We start from the raw sequence: 15,374 nt of genomic DNA, 5'->3' as shown, positions 1-15,374 counted from the left end.
TGCTACAGGTCGCTACGATGGACATTAAAGGTCTGTCTTCATGTGTGGATCAGCTCACGGCAAGAGTACAAAATATTCAAGACTTTGTGGTTCAGAATTCTATGTTAGAACCAAGAATTCCTATTCCTGATTTGTTTTTTGGAGATAGAACTAAATTTCTGAGTTTCAAAAATAATTGTAAACTATTTCTGGCTTTGAAACCTCGCTCCTCTGGTGACCCAGTTCAACAAGTTAGGATTATTATTTCTTTTTTACGTGGCAACCCTCAGGACTGGGCATTTTCTCTTGCGTCAGGAGATCCTCCATTAAGTAATATCGATGCGTTTTTCCTGGCGCTCGGATTGCTGTACGATGAGCCTAATTCAGTGGATCAGGCAGAGAAAAATTTGCTGGCTCTGTGTCAGGGTCAGGATGAAATAGAGGTATATTGTCAGAAATTTAGAAAGTGGTCAGTACTCACTCAATGGAATGAAGGTGCGCTTGCAGCTATTTTCAGAAAGGGTCTCTCTGAAGCCCTTAAGGATGTCATGGTGGGATTTCCTATGCCTGCTGGTCTGAATGAGTCTATGTCTTTGGCCATTCAGATCGGTCGACGCTTGCGTGAGCGTAAATCTGTGCACCATTTGGCGGTATTATCTGAGCATAAACCTGAGCCTATGCAGTGCGATAGGACTTTGACCAGAGTTGAACGGCAAGAACACAGACGTCTGAATGGGCTGTGTTTCTACTGTGGTGATTCCACTCATGCTATCTCTGATTGTCCTAAGCGCACTAAGCGGTTCGCTAGGTCTGCCACCATTGGTATGGTACAGTCAAAATTTCTTTTGTCCGTAACCTTGATCTGCTCTTTGTCATCTTATTCTGTCATGGCATTTGTGGATTCAGGCGCTGCCCTGAATTTGATGGACTTGGAGTATGCTAGGCGTTGTGGGTTTTTCTTGGAGCCCTTGCAGTGTCCTATTCCATTGAGAGGAATTGATGCTACGCCTTTGGCCAAGAATAAGCCTCAGTACTGGACCCAGCTGACCATGTGCAAGGCTCCTGCACATCAGGAGGTTATTCGCTTTCTGGTGTTGCATAATCTGCATGATGTGGTCGTGTTGGGGTTGCCATGGCTACAAGTCCATAATCCAGTATTAGATTGGAAATCCATGTCTGTGTCCAGCTGGGGTTGTCAGGGGGTACATGGTGATGTCCCATTTCTGTCTATTTCATCATCCACCCCTTCTGAGGTTCCAGAGTTTTTGTCTGATTACCGGGATGTATTTGATGAGCCCAAGTCCGATACCCTACCTCCGCATAGGGATTGTGATTGTGCTATCGATTTGATTCCTGGTAGTAAATTCCCAAAAGGTCGACTGTTTAATTTATCTGTGCCTGAGCACGCCGCTATGCGGAGTTATGTGAAGGAGTCCTTGGAGAAGGGGCATATTCGCCCGTCATCATCGCCATTAGGAGCAGGGTTCTTTTTTGTGGCCAAGAAGGATGGTTCGCTGAGACCTTGTATAGATTACCGCCTTCTAAATAAGATCACGGTTAAATTTCAGTACCCCTTGCCGTTGTTATCTGATTTGTTTGCTTGGATTAAGGGGGCTAGTTGGTTCACCAAGATAGATCTTCGTGGTGCGTATAATCTTGTGCGTATTAAGCGAGGCGATGAATGGAAAACTGCATTTAATTCGCCCGAGGGCCATTTTGAGTATCTAGTAATGCCATTCGGACTTGCCAATGCTCCATCAGTGTTTCAGTCCTTTATGCATGACATCTTTCGATTGTACCTGGATAAATTCCTGATTGTGTACTTGGATGACATTTTGATCTTCTCGGATGATTGGGAGTCTCATGTGAAGCAGGTCAGAACGGTGTTTCAGGTCCTGCGTGCTAATTCTTTGTTTGTGAAGAGATCAAAGTGTCTCTTTGGTGTTCAGAAGGTTTCATTTTTGGGGTTCATCTTTTACCCTTCTACTATCGAGATGGACCCTGTTAAGGTCCAAGCCATCCATGATTGGACTCAGCCGACATCTCTGAAAAGTCTGCAAAAGTTCCTGGGCTTTGCTAATTTTTATCGTCGCTTCATCTGCAATTTTTCTAGTATTGCTAAACCATTGACCGATTTGACCAAGAAGGGTGCTGATGTGGTCAATTGGTCCTCTGCTGCTGTGGAAGCTTTTCAAGAGTTGAAGCGTCGTTTTTCTTCTGCCCCTGTGTTGTGTCAGCCAGATGTTTCGCTTCCATTTCAGGTCGAGGTTGATGCTTCTGAGATTGGAGCAGGGGCTGTTTTGTCGCAGAGAAGTTCTGATTGCTCGGTGATGAAACCATGCGCCTTCTTTTCCAGGAAGTTTTCGCCTGCTGAGCGAAATTATGATGTTGGCAATCGAGAGTTACTGGCCATGAAGTGGGCATTCGAGGGGTGGCGTCATTGGCTTGAAGGAGCTAAGCATCGCGTGGTGGTCTTGACTGATCATAAGAACTTGACTTATCTCGAGTCTGCCAAGCGGTTGAATCCTAGACAGGCTCGTTGGTCGCTGTTTTTTGCCCGTTTTGACTTTGTGATTTCGTACCTTCCGGGCTCTAAAAATGTGAAGGCGGATGCTCTGTCTAGGAGTTTTGTGCCCGACTCTCCGGGTTTATCTGAGCCGGCGAGTATTCTCAAAGAGGGAGTAATTGTGTCTGCCATCTCCCCTGATTTGCGGCGGGTGCTGCAAAAATTTCAGGCTAATAAACCTGATCGTTGCCCAGCGGAGAGACTGTTTGTCCCTGATAGGTGGACGAATAAAGTTATCTCTGAGGTTCATTGTTCGGTGTTGGCTGGTCATCCTGAAATCTTTGGTACCAGAGAGTTAGTGGCTAGATCCTTTTGGTGGCCATCTCTGTCGCGGGATGTGCGTTCTTTTGTGCAGTCCTGTGGGATTTGTGCTCGGGCTAAGCCCTGCTGTTCTCGTGCCAGTGGGTTGCTTTTACCCTTCCCGGTCCCGAAGAGGCCTTGGACACATATCTCTATGGATTTTATTTCAGATCTTCCTGTCTCTCAAAAGATGTCAGTCATTTGGGTGGTCTGTGATCGCTTCTCTAAGATGGTCCATTTGGTACCCTTGTCTAAATTACCTTCCTCCTCTGATTTGGTGCCATTGTTCTTCCAGCATGTGGTTCGTTTACATGGCATTCCAGAGAATATCGTTTCTGACAGAGGTTCCCAGTTTGTTTCGAGGTTTTGGCGAGCCTTTTGTGCTAGGATGGGCATTGACTTGTCTTTTTCCTCGGCTTTCCATCCTCAAACTAATGGCCAGACCGAACGAACCAATCAGACCTTGGAAACATATCTGAGATGCTTTGTTTCTGCTGATCAGGATGACTGGGTGTCCTTTTTGCCTTTGGCTGAGTTCGCCCTTAATAATCGGGCCAGCTCGGCTATCTTGGTTTCGCCGTTTTTCTGCAACTCTGGGTTCCATCCTCGTTTCTCTTCAGGGCAGGTTGAGTCTTCGGACTGTCCTGGTGTGGATACTGTGGTGGACAGGTTGCAGCAGATTTGGACTCATGTAGTGGACAATTTGACCTTGTCCCAGGAGAAGGCTCAACGTTTCGCTAATCGCAGACGCTGTGTGGGTCCTCGACTTCGTGTTGGGGATTTGGTTTGGTTATCTTCTCGTCATATTCCTATGAAGGTTTCCTCTCCTAAGTTTAAACCTCGTTTCATTGGTCCGTATAGGATTTCTGAGGTTCTTAATCCTGTGTCTTTTTGTCTGACCCTTCCAGATTCTTTTTCCATACATAACTTATTCCATAGGTCATTGTTGCGGAGATACGTGGCACCTATGGTTCCATCTGTTGTTCCTCCTGCCCCGGTTTTGGTGGAGGGGGACTTGGAGTATATTGTGGAGAAGATTTTGGATTCTCGTGTTTCAAGACGGAAACTTCAGTATCTGGTTAAGTGGAAGGGTTATGCTCAGGAAGATAATTCCTGGGCCTTTGCCTCTGATGTCCATGCTCCCGATCTTGTTCGTGCCTTTCATATGGCTCATCCTGGTCGTCCTGGGGGCTCTGGTGAGGGTTCGGTGACCCCTCCTCAAGGGGGGGGTACTGTTGTGAATTCTGTGGCTGAGCTCTCTCTTGTGGTCACAAGTGGTACTTCGGCTGATTCTCTCTGTGAGCTTCCGTTGGTGGAGGAGAGTGCTACTGCGGCTTCTGAGTTTCCTTCCTCAGGTGATGTGGTGATGTGGTGTTGTCGTTAGGTGCTGCTCTATTTAACTCCACCTGGTGCTTTGATCCTGGCCTCCAGTCAATGTTCTAGTATTGGACCTGTTTCCTCCTGGATCGTTCCTGTGGCCTGCTGCTCTGCATAGCTAAGTTCCGCTTTTGCTATTTTGTTTGCTATTTTTTCTGTCCAGCTTGTTTAATATTGTTTTGTTGCTTGCTGGAAGCTCTGGGACGCAGAGGGTGTACCTCCGTGCCGTTAGTTCGGTACGGAGGGTCTTTTTGCCCCCTTTGCGTGGTTGTTTGTAGGGTTTTGTGTTGACCGCAAAGTTACCTTTCCTATCCTCGCTCTGTTCAGAAAGTCGGGCCTCACTTTGCTAAATCTATTTCATCTCTACGTTTGTCTTTTCATCTTAACTCACAGTCATTATATGTGGGGGCTGCCTTTTCCTTTGGGGTATTTCTCTGAGGCAAGGTAGGCTTATTTTCTATCTTCAGGCTAGCTAGTTTCTCAAGCTGTGCCGAGTTGCATAGGGAGCGTTAGGCGCAATCCACGGCTGCCTCTAGTGTGGTTGGAGAGGATTAGGGATTGCGGTAAGCAGAGTTCCCACGTCTCAGAGCTCGTTCTATGTTTTTGGGTTATTGTCAGGTCACTGTATGTGCTCTGACTTCTATGTCCATTGTGGTACTGAATTACCTTATCATAACAGGTTCTTTTTTGTGGCCAAGAAGGATGGTTCTTTGAGACCTTGTATTGATTACCGCCTTCTTAATAAGATCACAGTCAAATTTCAGTATCCTTTTCCGCTGCTGTCTGATTTATTTGCTCGGATTAAGGGGGCTAGTTGGTTCACCAAGATAGATCTGCGTGGTGCGTATAATCTTGTGCGAATTAAACAGGGTGATGAATGGAAAACGGCATTTAATACGCCCGAGGGCCATTTTGAGTACCTGGTTATGCCATTCGGGCTTTCTATTGCTCCATCTGTGTTTCAGTCCTTTATGCATGACATCTTCCGAGAGTACCTGGATAGATTCATGATTGTATATTTGGATGACATTTTGGTCTTTTCGGATGATTGGGAGTCTCATGTGAAGCAGGTCAGAATGGTGTTCCAGGTCCTTCGTGCAAATTCCTTGTTTGTGAAGGGGTCAAAGTGTCTCTTTGGAGTTCAGAAGGTTTCATTTTTGGGTTTCATTTTTCCCCTTCTACTATCGAGATGGACCCTGTTAAAGTTCAGGCCATTTACGATTGGACTCAGCCGACATCTGTGAAGAGCTTGCAGAAGTTTCTGGGCTTTGCTAATTTTTATCGTCGCTTCATCGCTAATTTTTTCAGTATTGCTAAACCGTTGACTGATTTGACCAAGAAAGGTGCTGATGTGGTCAATTGGTCCTCTGCGGCTGTAGAGGCTTTTCAGGAGTTGAAGCGATGTTTTGCTTCTGCCCCTGTGTTGTGCCAGCCAGATGTTTTGCTCCCTTTTCAGGTTGAGGTTGATGCTTCTGAAATTGGAGCAGGGGCTGTGATGTCGCAAAGAAGTTCTGATGGCTCGGTGATGAAACCCTGTGCCTTATTTTCTAGAAAATTCTCGCCTGCTGAGCGCAATTATGATGTGGGCAATCAGGATTTGTTGGCTATGAAGTGGGCATTCAAGGAGTGGCGACATTGGCTTGAAGGAGCTAAACATCGCGTGGTGGTCTTGACTGATCACAAGAATTTAACTTATCTCGAGTCTGCCAAATGGTTGAATCCTAGACAGGCTCGATGGTCGCTCTTTTTCTCCCGTTTTGATTTTGTGGTTTCATACCTTCCGGGATCTAAGAATGTGAAGGCTGACGCCCTGTCAAGGAGTTTTGTGCCTGACTCTCCGGGTGTTCCGGAGCCGGCGGGTATTCTTAAAGAAGGGGTAATTTTGTCTGCCATTTCTCCTGATTTGCGGCGTGTGCTGCAAAAGTTTCAGGCTGATAGACCTGACTGTTGTCCTACGGAGAAACTGTTTGTCCCTGATAGATGGACTAGTAGAGTTATCTCTGAGATTCATTGTTCAGTGTTGGCTGGTCATCCTGGAATCTTTGGTACCAGAGATTTGGTGGCTAGATCCTCTTGGTCGCCTTCTTTGTCACGGGATGTGCATTCTTTTGTGCAGTCCTGTGGGACTTGTGCTCGGGCTAAGCCCTGCTGTTCTCGTGCCAGTGGGTTGCTTTTGCCCTTGCCGATCCCGAAGAGGCCCTGGACGCATATTTCCATGGATTTTATTTCTGATCTCCCTGTTTCTCAAAGGATGTCGGTCATTTGGGTGGTTTGTGATCGCTTCTCTAAGATGGTCCATTTGGTACCCTTACCTAAATTGCCTTCCTCCTCTGATTTGGTGCCATTGTTTTTCCAGCATGTGGTTCGTTTGCGTGGCATTCCAGAGAACATCGTCTCGGACAGGGGTTCCCAGTTTGTTTCGAGGTTTTGGCGGTCCTTTTGCGCTAAGATGGGCATTGATTTGTCTTTTTCTTCGGCTTTCCATCCTCAGACTAATGGCCAAACCGAACGAACTAATCAGACTTTGGAGACATATCTGAGATGCTTTGTTTCTGCTGATCAGGATGATTGGGTGTCCTTCTTGCCTTTGGCTGAGTTCGCCCTTAATAATCGGGCCAGCTCGGCTACTTTAGTTTCTCCTTTTTTCTGTAATTCTGGTTTCCATCCTCGTTTCTCTTCAGGGCAGGTTGAGCCTTCGGACTGTCCTGGTGTGGATGCAGTGGTGGACAGGTTGCAGCAGATTTGGACTCATGTGGTGGACAATTTGGCATTGTCCCAGGAGAAGGCTCAACATTTTGCTAACCGCCGGCATTGTGTTGGTCCCCGACTTCGTGTTGGGGATTTGGTTTGGTTGTCATCTCGTCACGTTCCTATGAAGGTTTCCTCTCCTAAGTTAAGCCTCGTTTCATTGGGCCATATAAGATTTCTGAAGTTTTTAATCCTGTGTCATTTCGTTTGGACCTTCCAGCTTCTTTTGCCATCCATAATGTGTTCCATAGGTCATTGTTGCGGAGATACGTGGCACCTATGGTTCCCTCCGTTGATCCTCCTGCCCCGGTGTTGGTCGAGGGGGAGTTGGAGTATGTGGTGGAGAAGATTTTGGATTCTCGTGTTTCGAGACGGAAACTCCAGTACCTGGCCAAGTGGAAGGGTTATGGTCAAGAAGATAATTCCTGGGTTTTCGCCTCTGATGTTCATGCTGCCGATCTTGTTCGTGCCTTTCATTTGGTTCATTAGGTTTTTGTGCTGATCGCAAAGTTACCTTTCCAATCCTCTGTCTATTTAGTTAGTCTGGCCTCCCTGTGCTGAAACCTGTTTCATTTCTGCGTTTGTGACTTTCATCTTTACTCACAGTCAATATATGTGGGGGGCTTCCTTTACCTCTGGGGAATTTCTCTGAGGCAAGGTAGGCTTTATTTTCCTTCTCTAAGGCTAGATAGCCCTTAGGCTGTGACGAGGCGCCTAGGTCTGGTCAGGAGCGCTCCACGGCTATTTCTAGTGTGTGTGATAGGATTAGGGCTTGCGGTCAGCAGAGTTCCCACATCCCAGAGTTCGTCCTGTATGTGGTTTAACTATCAGGTCATTCCGGGTGCTCCTAACCACCAGGTCATAACATCGCCCATCTTACTGCAGGGACCCACAGATGGGCGAGTACATTTATAAATAGTCAGGATGGGGTGCAGATCCAAATCTTGCACCGGAGCCCATCAGACTCTACTTGCGTGACTGGATGGTGGGGTCTCTTTTCAAGGGCTGCTTTATTGTGCCAGTGCAGAACTGATCTTCAGGGTCACTTGAGCAGATGCTAGCATCACCAGACTGTCGTCCTGTGATGGCTGCTGGCCTGTTGATGCCCAAGGATCTCTGCAGGTGTCCTGAGAGCCTAATAGAAATTTTTAAGTGAAAAAAATCCAGCAGGGAGCATGTTTCTAGAGCATTGTGCTATACTTTGTTTCTAGTACTCTGGCAATACGGTACAGTATATGCAAGATATATTCATATATATTAACTGACAAATCCATGCAAAACTACGCTGTCCTCCTGCTCCTGGATCTGTCCTCTACCTTCGACAAAGTGGACCATTCCCTCTTACTACAGATTCTGTCATCTCTTGGCATCACAGACTTGGCCCTATCTTGGATCTCTTCATACCTAACAGACCGGACATTCAGCGTTTCCCATTCACACACCAACTTCTCATCTCACCCCCTATTTCTTGGTGTCACCCAAAGTTAAGTTCTAGGACCCCTGCCCTTCTCCATCTATACCTTTCGTCTAGGGCAATTTATAGAATTTCATAGCTTTCAGTATCACCTCTATGCTGACGAAACATAGATCTACCTCTCTAGGCCTGATATCACCTCCTTACTAACAAAAACCCCACAATGTCTGTCCACCATTTCATCTTTCTTCACTGCTAAATTTCTAAAACTTAACATGAATAAAACAGAATTCGTCATCTTTCACCCACCTCACTCAACGCCCCCAACAGACCTATCCATCAAAATCAATGGCTGCTCACTCTCCCCAATCCCGCAAGCTCGCTGCCTCGAGGTAATCCTTAACTCTGATCTCTCCTACAAACCACATATCCAAGTCAGATCTGTAAATTCCTTAATCAAAAATCTGCAAAAACACTTGTGCATTCCCTCATCATCTCCTGCCCCGACTACTGCAACCTCCTGCTTTGTGGCCTCCATTCTAACACTCATGCACCCCCCCAATCTATCCTGAACTCTGCAGCCCGACTAATCCACCTGTGCCCCCGCTATTCCCTCTGTCAATCCCTTCACTGGCTCCCTATTGGCCAGAGACTCTAGTTCAAAACCCTAACTATGACAGACAAAGCCATCCACAACCTGTGTCCTCCATACATCTTTGACCTAGTCTCCTGGTACTTACCTACACACAACCTCTGATACTCACTAGATCTCCTTTTTTTCTCCTCTCTTATCTCCTCTTATGACAATCGCATTCAATATTTCTCCCATGCATTGGGGGTACTATGAAAGTCTCTACTCCAACAAATCAGACTTTCGCCTACTGTGGAAATCTTAAGTAACCATCGCTTCACTATACCGCCGCCCGCCAGCTCTACCCTCACCCACCTACTGTATCCTCACCCATCCCTTGTAGATTGTGAGCCCTCATGAGCAGGGTCCTCTCTCCTCCTGCACCATTCAGTGACTTGTATTATTTAAGATTATTGTATTTGCTTTTTATTATGTATACGCTTTTTCACATTGTGGTATTTCAACTCACTTGGTAGTAAACGGAGGAGGGAAATAGGAAAACTATATCTTTAAGTCTTTGGTTGGTTTATTATATGGCAGCATAAACCAACAAGAAGGGGAAGTAAACACAGCCCTTAAGGCAAAAACAGGAAAACCAACAAGGAAAACAAAATGCTGCAACAGAGTCCATATGTTGTGGGTAACATCCCGTTCTGGAGCAACACAGGTTCAGGCTTTCCTCCACAAGACACAAACCACTGGAAAATCCTCTTTCCAGTCTTGCTGAATGAAAAACTGCCTCTGGAGCCCAGCCACTTAAGCCTCACCCATGTGACTGAACACATGACTGTGACATCACACAGGTCCTGTAAGCACACCGCATTGCCATCTCTGCAGGTTGAGATAATGTGGACAGAGATTGAGTGACCCCAAGCTTATCATGCTGAAAGGTAAAAGACCTAAAACAGGACTGAGTATGTGAGATGAGCACAGTGTCTGTCCCAAGCAGGAGTTCCAGAGGGTGAGCTGTTATGATCTGGTGGCCTTGGAGCAGCATGAGACGTACTCTGGAGAAGGTGGAACCTGTACTGACCGCAAACCCTGAACTTAACAGTGCAACTAGAAGTAGCCGTGGGGGGTACCTCACACTCCCTAGACCCCTCGACACAGCTTAAGAACTAACTACCCCTAAAGACAGAAACAGGAAACCTATCTTGCCTCAGAGAAAATCCCCAAAGGAAAGACAGCCCCCCACAAATATTGACTGTGAGAGGAGAGGGAAATAACATACGCAGAAATGAAATCAGGATTTAGCATAGGAGGCCATACTAGCTAAAAAGAAAGAATAGAACAGAGTACTATGCGGTCAGTATTAAAACACTAGAAAATATCCACCACAGAAAATACGAAACACCACATCTGACTAAAGACATGGAGGGTATATCTGCATCTCCAGAGAAATAGCTAGGCTGCAAAAAATCCTTCACAGACTAAGCTGGACAAGACAAAAACATGAAAATGCACAGAACTATAAGGTCCACTGCAGGTGGACAGCAAAAACAAAGCCAAGACTTATCTTTGAAGAAAAGCACAGCAAACAGGAGAGACCAGAAGGGATGTGAATCCTCCAAAAACAATGGACAACTGGCACTGACTAAAGGATCAAGCAAGGCTATATAGCCCAGCACAAATTGCAAAAAATAGATACACCTGATAAATGCTGCGATCCAACTACCGCAGCACTACCACTCATAACCACCAGAGGGAGCCCAAGAACAGAATTCACAACAGTACCCCCCTTGAGGAAGGGTTACCAAACCCTCACCAGAGCCCCCAGGCCGATCAGGACGAGCCAAATGAAAGGCACGAACCAAATCGTCAGCATAAACATCGGCGGCAACAACCCAAGAATTATCCTCCTGGCCATTTGACCAGATACTGAAGCCTCCGCCTCGAAAAACGAGAATCAAAAATCTTCTCAACCACATACTCCAACTCCCCATCAATCAACACCGGGGCCGGAGGATCAACAGAGGGAACAACGGGCACTACATACTTCCGCAACAAGGATCTATGGAACACATTATGGATGGAAAAAGAGGCTGGAAGGGCCAAACGAAAAGACACTGGATTGATAATCTCAGAAATCCTATAAGGACCAATAAACCGAGGCTTGAACTTAGGGGAAGAAACCTTCATAGGAACATGACGGGAAGACAACCAGACCAAATCCCCAACCCGAAGCCGGGAACCAACACACCGACGACGGTTAGCAAAACTTTGAGCCTCCTCCTGAGACAACACCAAATTGTCCACCACATGAGCCCAAATCTGCTGCAGCCTGTCAACCACAGAATCCACACCAGGACAATCAGAAGGCTCAACCTGCCCTGAAGAAAAACGAGGATGAAAACCAAAATTACAAAAAAACGGCGAAACCAAGGTAGCAGAACTAGCCCGATTATTAAGGGCAAACTCAGCCAATGGCAAGAAAGCCACCCAATCATCCTGATCAGCACACACAAAGCATCTCAAATAAGTTTCCAAAGTCTGATTAGTTCGCTCGGTCTGGCCATTTGTCTGAGGATGAAATGCGGAAGAAAAAGACAAATCAATGCCCAGCCTAGCACAAAAGGCCCGCCAAAACCTAGAAACAAACTGGGAACTTCTATCGGACACAATATTCTCCGGAATGCCATGCAAACGAACCACATGCTGAAAAAACAACGGAACCAAATGAACCTTCTTAGAAAACCGGTCACAAACCACCCAGATAACCGACACCCTCTGGGAAACCGGAAGATCTGAAATAAAATCCATAGAAATATGCGTCCAAGGTCTCTCAGGGACCGGCAAAGGCAAAAGCAACCCACTAGCATGGGAAAAGCAAGGCTTAGCCCGCGCACAAATCCCACAGGACTGCACAAAAGAACGCACATCCCGCGTCAAAGAAGGCCACCAAAAGGACCTACCAACCAAATCTCTGGTACCAAAAATCCCAGGATGGCCAGCCAACACAGAACAATGAACCTCAGAAATCACTTTACTAGTCCATCTATCAGGAACAAACAGTTTCCCCACTGGACAGTGGTCAGGTTTATCAGCCTGAAACTCCTGAAGAACCCATCGTAAATCAGGGGAGATGGAAGAAAGAATCACCCCTTCCTTCAGAATGCCGACCGGCTCAAGAACCCCAGGGGAATCAGGAAAAAAACTCCTAGAGAGGGCATCTGCCTTAACATTCTTAGTACCAGGAATGTACGAGACCACAAAATCAAAACGGGAGAAAAACAGGGACCATCGAGCCTGTCTAGGATTCAGCCGTTTGGCAGACTCGAGGTAAATCAGATTCTTATGATCGATCAGGATCACAATACGGTGCTTGGCCCCCTCAAGCCAATGTCGCCACTCCTCAAATGCCCTCTTCATAGCCAACAACTCCCGATTGCCGACATCATAATTGCGTTCCGCAGGCGAAAACTTTCTGGAAAAGAAGCACACGGTTTCATCAAAGAACCATCAGAATCCCTCTGAGACAAAACGGCTCCTGCCCCAATCTCAGACGCGTCAACCTCAACCTGAAAAGGAAGAGAAACATCCGGCTGACGCAACACAGGGGCAGAAGTAAATCGGCGTTTAAGCTCCCGAAAGGCCTCAACAGCCGCAGAGGACCAATTCGTCGCATCAGCACCTTTCTTCGTCAAATCAGTAAGGGGCTTAACCACACTGGAAAAGTTGGCAATGAAATGGCGATAGAAATTAGCAAAGCCCAAAAATTTTTGAAGGCTCTTCACAGATGTGGGTTGAATCCAGTCATGAATAGCTTGGACCTTAACAGGATCCATTTCCATAGACGAGGGAGAAAAAATAAAACCCAAAAAAGAGACCTTCTGAACTCCAAATAGGCACTTAGACCCCTTCACAAATAAAGCATTATCACGAAGGATCTGGATTACCATCCTGACCTGCTTCACATGAGACTCCCAATCATCGGAAAAAATCAAAATATCATCCAAATATACAACCATGAATTTATCAAGATAATTGCGGAAAATATCATGCATGAAAGATTGGAACACAGATGGAGCATTAGAGAGCCCGCATGGCATCACGAGGTATTCAAAATGGCCTTCGGGCATATTAAATGCAGTTTTCCATTTGTCACCCTGTTTAATACGAAAAGATTATATGCCCCTCGAAGGTCAATCTTAGTAAACCAACTAGCCCCCTTAATCTGAGCAAACAAATCAGAAAGCAAAGGCAAGGGGTATTGGAATTTGACCTTGATCTTATTAAGAAGACGATAATCTATACAGGGTCTCAAGGAGACATCCTTCTTAGCAACAAAAAAGAAACCCGCTCCCAATGGTGACGAAGACGGCCGAATATGCCCCTTCTCCAAAGATTCCTTCACATAACTCCGCATGGCGGCATGCTCTGGCACAGACAGATTGAAAAGTCGGCCCTTAGGGAACTTACAACCTGGAATCAAGTTAATAGCACAATCACAGTCCCTATGTGGAGGAAGGGAACTGGACTTGGGCTCATCAAATACATCCTGGAAATCCGACAAAATCTCAGGGACCTCAGAAGAGGGGGAAGAGGAAATTGACATCAAAGGAACGTCACTATGTACCCCTTGACAACCCCAACTAGTCACAGACATAGTTTTCCAATCCAGCACCGGATTATGTTCCTGTAACCATGGAAAACCCAGTACAACAACATCATGCAGGTTATGCAACACCAGAAAATGGCAATCTTCCTGATGTGCTGGAGCCATGTACATGGTCATCTGCATCCAGTACTGAGGTTTATCCTTGGCCAATGGTGTAGCATCAATGCCCCTCAAAGGAATAGGGCTCTGCAAAGGCTGCAAGGAAAAACCACAGCGCCTGGCGAATTCTAAGTCCATTAAGTTCAGGGCAGCGCCTGAATCCACAAATGCCATGACAGAAAAGGATGACAATGAGCAAATCAGGGTGACAGATAAAAGAAATTTAGGCTGTACAGTACTGATGGTAACAGACCTAGCGACCCTCCTAGTACGCTTAGGGCAATCGGAAATAACATGAGCAGAATCACCACAGTAAAAACACAGCCTATTCTGACATGTCAATTCCTGCCGTTCTGTTCTAGTCAAAATCCTATCACATTGCATAGGCTCAGGACTCTGCTCAGAGGACACTGCCATATGGTGCACAGCTTTGCGCTCGCGCAGACGCCGATCAATCTGAATGGCTAGAGACATAGATTCGCTCAAACCAGCAGGTGTAGGGAAGCCCACCATAACATCTTTAAGGGCTTCAGAAAGACCTTTTCTGAAAATAGCAGCCAGAGCATCCTCGTTCCATTTAGTGAGCACAGACCATTTCCTAAATTTCTGGCAGTATAATTCTGCCGCTTCCTGACCTTGACACAGGGCCAACAGGGTTTTTTCTGCATGATCCACAGAATTAGGTTCGGCATACAATAATCCGAGCGCTTGAAAAAATGCGTCTACATTCAGCAATGCCGGATCCCCTGATTCAAGGAAGAATGCCCAGTCCTGAGGGTCACCACGCAGCAAGGATATGATGATTTTAACTTGCTGAATGGGATCACAGAAGAACGGGGTTTCAAAGCAAAAAACAATTTGCAGTTATTTTTAAAGTTCAAAAACTTGGATCTGTCCCCAAAAAACAAATCAGGAGTAGGAATTTTAGGCTCCAAAGCCGGAGTCTGGACAACATAATCTTGGATACTCTGTACCGCAGACTCTGTGCAGCAAGTTGATCCACACGAGAAAACAAACCCTGAACATCCATGCCAGAGCATAAATCCTGAACCACCCAGAGATCAAGAGGAAAAAAAAGACAAAACAGAGCACAGAAAAAAATGGCTCAGAATTTCTTTTTCCTTCTTTTGAGATGCATTTAATTCATTTTTGGCCACTTGTACTGTTATGATCTGGTGGTTTAGGAGCAACATGGGACGAGCTCTGAAGGAGGTGGTACCTGTACTGACCGCAGTCCCTAAGCTCAACACAACACTAGAAGTAGCCGTGGGATGCTCCTGTCACTCCCTAGGCACCTCGTCACAGCCTGAGAACTAACTACCCCTAAAGATAGAAACAGGAAAACTATCTTGCCTCAGAGAAAATCCCCAAAGGATAGATAGCCCCCCACAAGTAATGACTGTGAGTGGAGAGGGAAAAGACATACGTAGAATGAAACCAGGATGTAGCACAGGAGGCCAGTCTAGCTAGATAGATAAGACAGGATGGAATACTGTGCGGTCAGTATTAAAAACTACAAAAATCCACACAGAGTTTACAAAAATCTCCACACCTGACTAAAGGTGTGGAGGGTAAATCAGCTTCCCAGAGCTTCCAGCTGAACTGAATTTAATCCATACTGACAAGCTGGACAAAACATAGA

The sequence above is a fragment of the Ranitomeya imitator genome, chromosome 6 (assembly GCF_032444005.1).
Source record: "Ranitomeya imitator isolate aRanImi1 chromosome 6, aRanImi1.pri, whole genome shotgun sequence".
Lineage (NCBI taxonomy): Eukaryota > Metazoa > Chordata > Amphibia > Anura > Dendrobatidae > Ranitomeya > Ranitomeya imitator.
This window is presented reverse-complemented; position numbering follows the sequence as displayed.